The sequence below is a fragment of the Hippopotamus amphibius genome, chromosome 7 (genome assembly GCF_030028045.1).
Source record: "Hippopotamus amphibius kiboko isolate mHipAmp2 chromosome 7, mHipAmp2.hap2, whole genome shotgun sequence".
Classification (NCBI taxonomy): domain Eukaryota; kingdom Metazoa; phylum Chordata; class Mammalia; order Artiodactyla; family Hippopotamidae; genus Hippopotamus; species Hippopotamus amphibius.
This window is the reverse complement of record NC_080192.1, coordinates 48,912,614-48,925,328: the sequence shown is the minus strand read 5'-3', so window position 1 is coordinate 48,925,328 and position 12,715 is coordinate 48,912,614.

Here is a 12,715-nt window from a genome sequence, read left to right as displayed (position 1 = left end):
AACTAAATTATTCTGGTGGCCTCCCAGTGCTAAGGATGAAAAAAAAAAAAACCTCTAAGGCCCAAAGGTGGGAACCATGTACTTCTCTCTTTGGCTTTGGAGTGGGACCTACGGAGCAAAGCCCTCGGAGTCAAGTACGTTGGAAATCAGTCCTCACAGTGACTGCATTCCAGCTTTACATCACTCAGAGTCCAAGGAAATCGCAAGCTTTGAAACTGGAGGAAAGTTGTATTGGATCGCTAGCATTCCCAGATGCCTGGCCAAAGCAAATAAATCTTCTCTAGAAGAAAATAAAAAACTTCACTTTATGCCTCAAATTGTTTCTACAAATAATTTTTCAAATACATGGGAAGGAAGATTGGTAGAAAAGATACTATGAGCAAGAGCCAATCAAAAACAAGAAAACAGAAATGGACGCTGAGGACCTCGGGTATCGGAATTATGAGACATAGACTATAAAACATGCTTGTCACATTCAAGGAGATAAAGGATGGGCATAAAATTCGGGGGAACAGAGGCTACACATTTCAATTAAACAAAAATTGAAATTCTAGAATTTAAAAAATACCATAATAAAAATCTAAAACTTAATGGACAGATTTAGAAACAAAACAGCTGACAAGAAGATGATAGGTTAGAAAAAATTACCCAAAAAGAAGCATGAAGTGACTGAAAAAAGAACAGAAAGTGAGAGACATAGGATATGTGAGAAGGTTTAACATGTTTAAACAGAAGAGAGAAGATAGAAACATGGAAGAGGAGATTTAGAGATTATGACTTAGAATTGTCCAGAACTGACAGAAGGCATTAATTCACAATAAGAAATGTAATGAATCTCAAGTAGAGTAAATAAAATGGAACCCAAATTTAGAGTGTGAAATCACAGGAAAACAAAGTTAAAAAGCACCCAGAGAAAGAGATTCCCTTCAAAGGGGCAGCAACTAGACTAACAGCTGATGTCTCCACAGCAAACATGGAAGGGGGAAGAAAGCAGAATAACCTTAGTTATTCTGGAAGAAAAAAATAACTGGCTCAGAATTTTTTTTTTTTTTTTTTTTTTTTTAGCTGTGCCACACAGCCTGTGGGATCTTAGTTCTTCCACCAGGGATGAATCGGAGTCCTCTGCAGTGAAAGCACGGAGTCCTAACCACTGGACCACCAGGGAATTCCCTCAGAACTTTTATCTCTTGAAAATACCCCACAGAAAGAAGGTGGAATAAACATTTTCAGGCAAATGGAAATTCAGAGATCATGCCACAAACCCACCTAAACTGAAGGACATTTTAAGGGAATTTTGGGGCAAAAGGAAAATGATCCCAGAAGGAAGGTCAGAGACACAGGAGAGAGTGAAGGGTAAGAAAAGTGGTAACTGTGGGGGTAATTCTAAATGAGATTGACCATGTAAAACAAAAGCAAGGTCTTGTGGAGACTGTAACAGGCAGAGAGAGAAGAGCATATTTGCACATATATGGGGAGGGCATGAATTAAGTTAGAGTTCTAACATCCTGGCACTATTGACAGGAGGGTAAATGGACGTGAAACTTTGACATCAGACTTTGGCAGTTCAAGGAAGCGTGCTGTGACTTCCATGAAAATTACTGAAAACAGTAAAATATACAACAGTAAAAGTGCATTTGGAGGGAATCATCGACGGAAAAAATTATGTCATAAAACTAATCCATCCAAAAGATGACAGGAAAGGGGAGGGAAAAGAACACAACACAGTGGACAAAATTGCATAATTTAAAATCCAGTAACTGCATTTAACTTCAATAGACTAAGTGCTCCAGTCAGAAGAAACGGATTCTCTGAATAACCATACTCAAATATAGCCAGCATACAAGAAGCAGGTCTTAAATATGAGGATGTTTAAGAGCTGACAGGAACAGAAGAAAACAAGACCTGCCATGTAGGAACTAAGTAAAGGAAAGCTGGGGTCGCCACATTCACACAAGGTTACTAAAGAAAAGAAGGTCATTTTAAAGTTCAATTCACCAGAAAAATATGGGAGTTTCTATTTGTATGCATTTAGCAACGTGTCTAAAGTGAACACAAATATCAGAAAAAAAATCTTGCACTATGATTGTGAATTTGTCTAACATTCTCTATGTGTAACAAGCAGACAAAATTAGTGAAATATAGAAAACACAATTAGTAAACAACCAATTGGACATGCTTAGATGACTGGTCTCAACTGTGAACACTTTAAAAACACATAGTGCATTGACAAAACTGATTATATACTTGGCATCAGAAGACTGAAAGAGTTAGTGCTCTGAATACAATTATGCTGGAAAAAAAAAACCAACAAAAAATAAACATAAAATCCTCATGTATTTGGAGGTTAAGAGCTGCATCTATAAATAGCTTGTGAGTCAAAGTATAAGTTATAAAATCAGAAAGTATTTTAAACCAAATGATAAACTATTATGCACTAAAACTTGTAAAATGCAGTTAAAGCAGTAATTCATGAAAACTACATAGCCTAAAATGTATTTATGAAGAAAAACAGAAAAATCCAATAAGAAATGAGCTAACCACCCACCACAAGTAGTTAGAACAGCAAAATAAATCCAAAGAAAGTAGGAAAAGGGTAAATTAAACAAACAGAAAATAAACATATACTAGAAGTGACAATAAGGCAAAAGTTGGTTCTTTGGAAAGACTGATCAGAGAAAAAGAGCAAAAGTACAGTTAATTAATACCAAGCATGAAACACCAAATGAAACCTGCATTTGAAAGATTATGAAGATATTATAAATATGTCAGAAAGTTGAAAATTTGGATGAAATGTACTATTAAAGAAATATCCAATTTACCCAAGCTGACATAAGAATATTAGGAAACTCAAATATTCCTATTACTATTAAAATAAACCAGTAATTTTAGAACTTTCCTCAAAGGTAACTCCAGGTCTAGTTAACTTTATTAAAAACAAAGAAACCAATGTACAGAAATACTATCGTCTAGACCACCTACTAGAAATTTTCAAGGACTGTGAATGGCGTTCTCCTAGCTTACAAAACTGGCAAAGGGCCAAGACAGTAAAGCTGAGACTCCCGTCCACAGTATCTACTCCAAGTTTATTCCTTTAAAAGATGACATCAGATACGTTTCTTTACCTACCTGATGGCAATTTAGCCTCTCAGAATATATGTTGTGGGAGCAGGGAGCAAAGAGGAAAATTGCTGATTTGGACTTAATTCTGTTAGAGGAACACCTGTGAGATGGAGGTGAAAGAACCCTTGTCTTTGAGGGCAGAGCCTGGCCTGTACGTGTGTGGGTGGGGATCCTGAGGAGGCAGGCAGGAGGGCCATTTGCTGTGATCTCCCGACTGTGAATGCTGGATGTTCCGTCCAAACGAGGATATACACAGGCGTTGTCACGAATGTGGACACACGCGTTTACGTGCTGGAAGTGGTAATTTGCAAAATCTTAACATATAAGAAGTACTAACATTTTCATGGCCCCATTTTGGCATTAGCAATTCATTTTTTAACATACTTTGTAAAAAATGGAAGAAACCAGGGCCTAATGGGTAGGGAGGGTGGGCCTCCAGGTATTTTACCTCACCTAAGTGGGTTTCCAAAGAGCTTGGAAACCCCTGACCCCTGACTATCCCGCATGATGAGAATTCTTCCTGTTTTACCGTTTTGGTGATGACTTTGTCATCCACCAGCTGCCTGAGAGAGAAGTCTGGAAGCCTCCGGCCTCCTCTTTCTGATTCCCAAGCTTCCTCATAGTCCCAGATGTGCACACTGCCTCTTTGTCCTGGAATGGACTCCTTTTTTTTTGCTTTTGCCTGCAATGCTTCCCATCCCATACCCCACAGGGCCAGATTCACGCCTACTCAGCTGAGAAACCATCCCCACCAGAGAGCCCTGGCCAACTAGCCTGCACCTCCATCAGCCCACAGGGGCCCATTCCAAGCCCACACTCTTAGCCTCTGGTCTTCATCTGTCTCAAAAGCTATGCATGTGTTTTAGGATTTAAATACATTTTGCCACAGGGCCCTCCAGAAAAGTAAAACCAACATTCACATCCTCGAAAAGTCCGTGAGAAGGCCCCATTTCCCAAACCACTGACAGCACTGGCTACTATCATTAATAACAGTAACAACAACACTTTGTAAAGACTAATTAATGTTATTTTGTTTTCGTCTCCAGATCTTAGACAACTAGTGATACCTCTTTTTTCTCTCTCCAATTTTTACTGAAAAGTTTTTTTCTGGCTTTTTCTTACTGATTTGTACACAGCTCCTTATAGAGTAAGGTCATTAAAATGACGTTTATTGGCATAGATTGCAAACGCTTTTCCCCAGTTTGACACATTACTAATTGCTGTGTGTGAGACTGTCTTGTTCATTTATTGGTTTGCTTGTTAATATTGCCTGTTCTTTCCCGACTAGAATAAGTTCCATGATACTGAAAAACCTTCATTTATCTTGGTCACTGCCACATCCCTAGCACCTACTACAAGGCACGGCACATAGTAGGTGATCGATAAATCTATTGAATAAAATACATGAATACCCATGATAGGCCAGACCCTGTGCTGGTGGTGCTGAGGATGTACAGGTAAAAGAAACCATCCCTGACTTTACAGTGCTCCCAGTCCATGGGCTGGCTCTAAGCACATACTTAGACCATGAAATTATAGGCTTCCAGAGCTGAAACAGATGCTTACACAAAGGGGACTGAGAGAGAGGGAAGCAAATTCTAAGGTCCCCCCACCTCTGCCGCATAATCTCTGCCCCCGCCCCGCTTTTGCAAAATTCCCTGCCCTTGAGTGTGAGCTACACCAGTGACTGACTTCTCACCACAGAACACAGCAAAAACGATGGGATGCCACTTCCAAGATTAGGTCACAGAAAGATGCACTTCTATCTTGTCCTCTCTGTCTCTCTCAGAGCCTTTGCTCTGAGGCGAAGCGAGCTGTCACATTGTGAGCTGAGGGGGCGAAGCCAGGGAAAAACCGAGACCACCGGTCCAACAGGCCACAAGGAACTGGATCCTGTCATCAACCCCATGAGTGAGTTTAGAAGCAGATCATCCCTTAGTCAAGCCTTCAGCTGAGACCACAGCTCTAGCCAATAACCTGACTGTAACCTCCCTAAAGATCCTGAGCCAGAGGCATCCAGCTACACCTCCCCCTGATTCTTGAGCCACAGGCTGTGAGATGATAAATGTTTGCTGTTTTAAGCCACTAAGTTTGGGGTTAATTCTGTTAATCAGCAGTAGATAACCGGAGACCTAGAGAGCTGATGCATAATTCTCCCAGGTCCATACCTACAGTAAGGTAGTGGCCAGCTGTATCTAGAATCACATTACTTGCATATTTTTCCATGCAGTTATCTCCCCTTGTGAAGGGAATGAGAAAGAAGCAAAGCAGTGAAAGTATGAGAAACGACACTTGAGAATAAGTGTCCTCTTACCCTTCTTTCCCTTCTTCAAGCACATCTAAGAGTAAAGCATCAGTCCTACTAAACATTAATACTTTCTGGCTAGGATTTCAAGATAGAGAAAAATCTGCAATATCTTTAGAGTTTCAGTGATGATTGAAGAAGGAAGCACTGTATATTTTCCCCACTGCTACCCCCTTATTCCCTTCCCCATCTTGCACCTCCGACATTTTCCCTCAGGTTGGCACCCCTGCAGAAACAGCTGCAGAACCAGAATTGGCGGGCACCGGCAGCATCCGTGAGTGGTGAAGTGCGAACAGGAGGATGGTGGGGCAGAAGTCTTACATCTTTTTATGCCTCAGTAAATTCTTAGCACAGTACCAACCAGCTAGGCACCTTGTAAATGATTATGAGCTCATTATTTGGCCTCATAGAAGCATGCAGAAGGACTCCACTGGAGTCTACTTGTAAAAGTACCAGGGATACAAAATAAAATTTGCATCTCTGTAAGTTCTGACCCTCGGCTTTACAGGAACACACGTTGTGAGAAAGGCCTAAATCAAAGATATAACAACAAAAAAGAGTAGTTTAATGGAGTGAGAATCTCTCATTAGGACCAAGTGAGAGGATGCTGGTGTTGGCACTTTAACTCAGGTGTCTCACAGATATAATGAACACCTGAGTTACTGTGCGTTGCTATGACTATTGAAGAAGGGTCTGAACAATCATAGCCTCCCATCAGAACAGAATGGGACCCTCTACCACATAATTTTTTTTTTTGATGGTGGCAGCCATGTCCTCAACTTTAACAGACAAAAGCCAAAAAACCAAACTTGACTTTTTTTTTAGATAACCTTCTAGACAGCAGTAGCTCTATGACAAAGTACTGAACAATGAGATGAAATGTATGGTAGAGATTAAGAAAAATATGGATTTCCTGATTTAAAGGAAGGAATAAACTTAGATGCCTTTGCACTTTATCCTTAGGCCTTTCCCTTTGTGCTCGCCGGAATACAGCTGCAATGCCTGCAGTGCCACAGCCATCTTGTGACACAGGAAAAATTTACCTGCTAAGTGTGATGGAGATGGACAAGAGGAGAAAACAGAGTCCCTGACAGAATCTGTAAGCCACTGCTGGCGCTGGGCTGCTACTAGTTACTGAACCAGCTTCCTTTTGCCTGATACACAGCAAGCTGAAACGCTGAGACACTGAGGTCTGCAGCAAAGAGAGGGTTTATTCACAAGGCAGCCAAGCAAGGAGATGGGAGAAAGTCTCAGAACCACCTCCCCGAAGGTGAGGGGCTTGGGGTTTTTAGTGGGATGAGAAATACAGCAGCAGTGCGGGCCGAGGCATGGGAAGTGTGGGGAAAGGTGATTGAAACACAGTGCGGTAATCGTGGTTCTGTGCAGGCGTAACTAAGTCTCTGCACGGTCAGAGAGGGGCACTAAGCATGGCAGGGCCTCTGAGGTCACAAGGTCACCGAGCAGACACTTGTGCGTGCCCAGTTACAGAGCTGGTGGTCCTAGCCGGTCTTAACCAGCTGAGCTTGAACTAGACACAGCTGACTCCATGTTCTTGGAGAACAGCTGGGGCAAACATCTCGTTTAGGCTATGTGCTGCTTGGAGGACAAGTCTTTTGTAGGAACAATTAAAAGGACCTTGATTGAAGGCAGGTGAAATGAACTTGACTAATGACTACCCATAGTTTCACTACGTCCAGACTCCTTGTTATGAGAGCAAAAATCATCATTTTACTTAACTAATCCATGATTGTAAGGGTTTATGCTCCTCACAGCTGGATGCGATCATAGCTGATTTATCTACCCCTATAAAATACAAAATCAACTGTACGTAAAATCATAAAAAATTTATGTTAAGTTGAAGGTGCCTGGTCTGGTGGCTGAAAGGCTCACCATCTAATTAAGTGACCTGCTCATACTCACAGGCTCACAGCACATGAGGTTCACATTTGTGTTACTGCAAAGTGATAAATTTCTACATGCAGTTGATCTTTGTGGTCACTTTTGAATGTTAAATCTTCTAACGCTGAGAGTCTGGATTTTACTTGAGTAAAGGTACTATGTCCTACAACTCAGAAAACACGAGGAATTTTAACCATGATGATCAGAATTTCTCTAAATGGTTTATAATTTTGCAATGACTACAATATTAAGCTCTAGAATACACGTATTTTACCTAATAACTCATCTAATTCAAGACACATGACATCCTTTATACAGATTTAGTTGACTAGCCCATTCATTACATCCATAAGGAAAAAAATGGGCAAAATATCATTTGAAAGGGATGCTTACCAAAGGCTGCTTGAGCATTCTTTTTTATTTTTTAAGCTCTTTATTGGAATATAATTGCCTTACACTCTTGTACCAGCTTTTGAGGTGCACCAAAGTGAATCAGCTGTATTTATACATATATCCCCATATCCCCTCCCTCCCACGGCTCTCTCCCGCTCTCCCTGTCCTGGCCCTCTAAGGCAGCACCTATCATCGAGCTGATCTCCCTTTGTTATACAGCAACTTCCCACTAACTATCTGTTTTACAGTTGGTAGTGTATATATGTCTGTTGAGCATCCTTTTGAACCCTGGGAGTCTTCACATAGCTCTTTTAGCCTGTTTTTGGCTGTGGCACCTGTCGAAACTGAGATCCTGATATGTTATAATTTTCTAGGGAAGGGATTTCAGTGTTTCTCAAAGATTTTTTCTTAATACAGCAGACCTGAGAAATACTTTTGAACAAAAGATTGCAGTTGAGAAATATCTCCTCGGCTAAACTTCTTTAAATTCATAGTAAACGTTAGCTTATTAAAGGCACTAAGAAGTCTCGTCGTAAAAACACCTGTTTATGTGTTTTAGCTTAGCATAGCTCATAGAGCCCTTTTCTTGTACAATAATTACTGCCATAGACCACTTAGAGTACCCCTGGAATCTAGAATGGCAGTTTTCACCATTTAAATATTCTTCCTTGAATTTTTGCAGCCATAAGTACTTTCGCTCACTATTAGGAAAACTCATTAAAGACAATATTAGAGCAGCACTAACCTGCTTTGCAAATTCAGTCACATTAAATAACTTCATTTTCTCTCTGCTGAGAATCTCCAAAACTTCTGTTGCAAAAATCCTATAACTCTATTCTGTTCTGGGTAGAGAAGCTTTGTCTAGTTAATGGTATCTCTTTGGGTGCTAATTCCAACTGGTTGGACAAACACCACTGTTATCTCTATCCCAAAGTGGGTAATAAATCACCTCTTCCTCTGGGCACAAGTATTTGACTCTCCTTATTTCCAGAGCTGATGAGAGCTACGTGTGGACTCTATTAACATGGTCTGTAGGGCTTTAGAAAAGGTTTGGGGACTTGGGACAGACCTAAGGATAGAGATCAGCTTACTCTCAACATCCACTGCAAACACTTTCAAGCAGAAAGGACACAGGCTCTCCCACAAACAATGCCGGAGTCAGCCTGCGGAGAGCTGTTAACAAAGCAGAGCAGGGAGTGACATCTTTTTCTTGAGCTTTTGAAATTGCTAGAGCAGCTATTTCCCAGAGGGGCGGGGTGTGGAGTCAAGCCTTTTAAACTAAGTTTGTTGGGTTGGTCTTTCATTTAAACCACACTTTTAGGAAGATTGCTTTCATTTTACGAATTTGACGAAGATTTACTGAGCACCCATCTTTTGCAAAGCAAGAATTCTGATGGTGTGAGAGATTATGTTTCCAAGTCAACCACAAAATTAACTCCCATCTCACATGCCCTTCTCAAGACCACTGCTATTGGGAAGAGTGGTCTATAGTCCTTCCTCCTTGCAACTGGATGGGCTTGTGTGACTCTTGGGATCAGAGAATGGTGGAAGTGACACAAACATCTGGCTAAGCCATCACAGGAGAGAGCTTCCACCAAGCTCACCGGAATTTTCTAGGCTTTCAGCTGCCCTGTAGCAGTTTTACTGCCCTGAGGCTGCCATGCTGGGAGGAAGCCCAAACTAGCTCATCTGGAGAGACTACAAGGAGAAGCCCCGAGACTGCGTGAAGTTTGATAGATGCCAGCCAGCCACCAGCTGCTCCAGTGCCCCTCCCCCCCCCACTGTCCCAGCTCCGGCCGCCAGCTGTCTGCTGCTGCAGGCTAGACCCTAAGCCAGAGCTGCCACACCAAGTGCTCCCCAAATTCCTGACTCACAGGGACCATGACGTGTAAAGAAATGATTGCTCTTAAACCATTTGAAATCCAGGTGGGAAGACCCACTACACATATAAGAACAAAAGAGTGAATGAAGGGAAGAGGCAGACCAAAAAGGCTAGTGATTGGCTAAATATGGGAACAGACTGACTCATTTTCAAACTGGTGTGGAGAAGCCACTTTCTAATCTCAGATCTGTCCCACCTTGTTGCCGAGAGTCCCAATAGGGCTTGAAGACCAAAGATCTGTCAAGGAACAGGGCAATTTTTAAATCCAGCTTCTGATTTACAGTTGGTGGCAGAAACTCCCACGTTTGAAGTAATGTGTAGCTTTTTTATGGGAATAAAAATAAGCATTCATGAATTATGTTATTTGATCATTAAAACCCCTATAGGTTGTCAGTTGGTCTAACTTTACAGTTCTGCTAAATCATTTATTTTAAAAAGTTAATTTGAGCCATACATCTTTTAATCAATTAAACATATGCATGCTTACTGTGGGTAGAGAAGCAATATAGCAAACTGACCAAAAAAAAAAAAAAAAGAAAGAAAGAAATAGGACATAATCCATGACATGAAGTGGTTTAAAACTTCACTGGGCATTTTAAACAATCACAGAATCATACACAAATAGGCATAAATAGTTAGCAACAGTAAGGAAGGAATGTTAAGTGCACAGTGTTAGACACATACTAAATACAGAGTCGAATACATTTCTGTCTTAAAGTAGTCTTTGCTTCAGTCTACCCTTGCCCCAAACCCTTCTTATGGTTCTGACTTAGTCCTGATCATGAAAATCCAGGCTCAACCAGGTTGGGTTTCCCATTTTGCATGCCCTGGTCTTTATGCCAAAAACAGTGAAAAACACATTCCTGCTCCACCTATTTTGTCTGGAATATCTTCAAGTATCTAGAGTAGCACTTCTCAAAATGTACTTTACAGAACATTGTTACCATAAGATGTCCTACAAAAAAACTGAAATAAGTTCTTCATATTATATTCTTTACAATGCACATTAATTTATTAAAGGCTCTGAGACGTCCTGCAGTTAAGAAATCTACATAATTTTGATTAATCATGGGTTTCCCAAACTTTTTTGAACACAGAAACTTCCCTTCCTTCCTTACTTTTTTTTTGGGGGGGGGGGTGTCATTGTTTCATTTTAGGCACTGCTACTTTAGGGACAAAGAGGGATAAAGTGGAATGAGTTTGACCCTCTCTTTTGTGTCTTAACTGTATGGCCTTAGGTAACAGCTAACTTTTCTGAGCTATTCATCTGTAAAAGAGGAATAGGCAAAAGAAATTCTACCTTATAGAGTTGTGAGGTGGTAAATAACAGCTTTTGTTTCCCTTTCCTTAAAGAATTAACTTTCCCGTTAAAGGTGGGACCAGAATAGACTGCTCAGGCTTGTGGTAGTGTTGATCCTTGTACCTAATAACAAACGAATCACAAACTGCTCCTTCGTAGGGATTCTGGACCCAAAAGGAAATAAAACTTGGCCAAAATTCTTTCCTTGCTAGAGTCTTCTGGCAATCCTGGACTAGGTTGGAAGGGCAGAAGCACATGGTGATTAAGCCCTTAGCATCTAGATCCAGACTGCCTGGGTTCAAATCCCATTTCCACCATTTATTAGCTGCATGGCCTAGGGAAGTGACTTAACTCTCTGTGCCCCAGTTTCCCCATCTGTAGAATGGAAACAATAGTAGTAGCTACACCATAGGATTGTTATGAATATTAAATAATTAATACTTTGAATAGGCTCTAGAATGACATGTTAACTATTATAGGCTTATAAATATAGAGGTAGTTTTAAAATTGAGTAACTGGCTCCATTTTAGACCTAAAATAGCCAAAGAGCTGAGGCAAAATTATTTTGGTGCTATACTGTGCTTTCTTTTTGGAACTATGTCAGTTTTCCACTTTGCTAGCTTGACCCTGACCTCAGGAATGACACTGCCACTATGATCTTCTTGAATCATCTGTAATTTCTTTGTCATGCTCTTTCAGGCTCTCAAGCCTTGGGAGGCCCAAAAATGAGATACATTTTTCTATATTACTCTGCCAGTCTGTTAACTCTCATAGAACAAGTTGATATCTCTCTAATGCATAATGATTGGGTTGAATAAGAGGGAATTTGGCCAAAAGTGGCTGTCACCATGGATATGCAGGCATAAGAAGTTGGTAGGGTGCAGAAAGGGCACCATGAACATTTCACAAGGTTGAAATCAGGGCAAAGTTCAGCATGTGGAGTGAGCTGGAAGAATGCTCTTAGCACAGTGGTTATTAATATCCGCTAAAGAACCTGACCTTTGTTGCTGTAAACAAGACCAGATAATTACATGTTCATTCTAAGAGCAACTTTGAGATGGAAACAGAGGCATTTGTCAAAGGGAACAGGAAAGTAATTTGTACTAAACTGAAACACAGAGCTTTGGTCTTAATATCTGACAGCTCTGGCCCTTGTCAGGAAAGATTTGTTACTTCAGGTAATGATTATAATTAGTATTCTCATCCAAGAAGGCTCTTACCCTCTCATCTTCTAGAGGAGAAGGGTGAAAGGAATGTGATATGTACAAATAGTCTTTCAGAGGGACATAGTTTTTTCCACTCTTTCCGGATGGATTTGCCGTTCTCCTCACCTCAATAATTTATCCAAGATGAAAGGAACTTTGGGGTCATGGAGTTACAGGCAAATAAGGTGACCACCCTCCAGCACTGGAGCCATATCCGCCCCCCCCTCCCCAGTTGAATCACAAGTAGGTGAACAAACAAACAAACAAACAAAGGAAGTGTCAAACCCAATTTGTTTATGGTTACAGCCTTCCTGTGGTGGCTGGTTGCCCCTGTCTGCTCCTGAAGGTAAAATATTTTTTCAGGGAGGCAGTTCATCAGAATTACCCAAGTTTAAAGGAATTCTTTTAATCCAAAATTTGATTTTTCTCCGATCCTTTTAGCTACATACAAAGAGACAGAGGCTGATGTGAAAATGGTGTGATGTAAATAAATAAAAATATGAAAAGGAGGACTCATTTCCAAGTCAAATTTTGTTTTCTTTCTTCAGGGTTAATATCTGTCCCTTTTCATCTTTCTTTTCATTCCCATCCTTTTAGATTAAGTGAAAGTC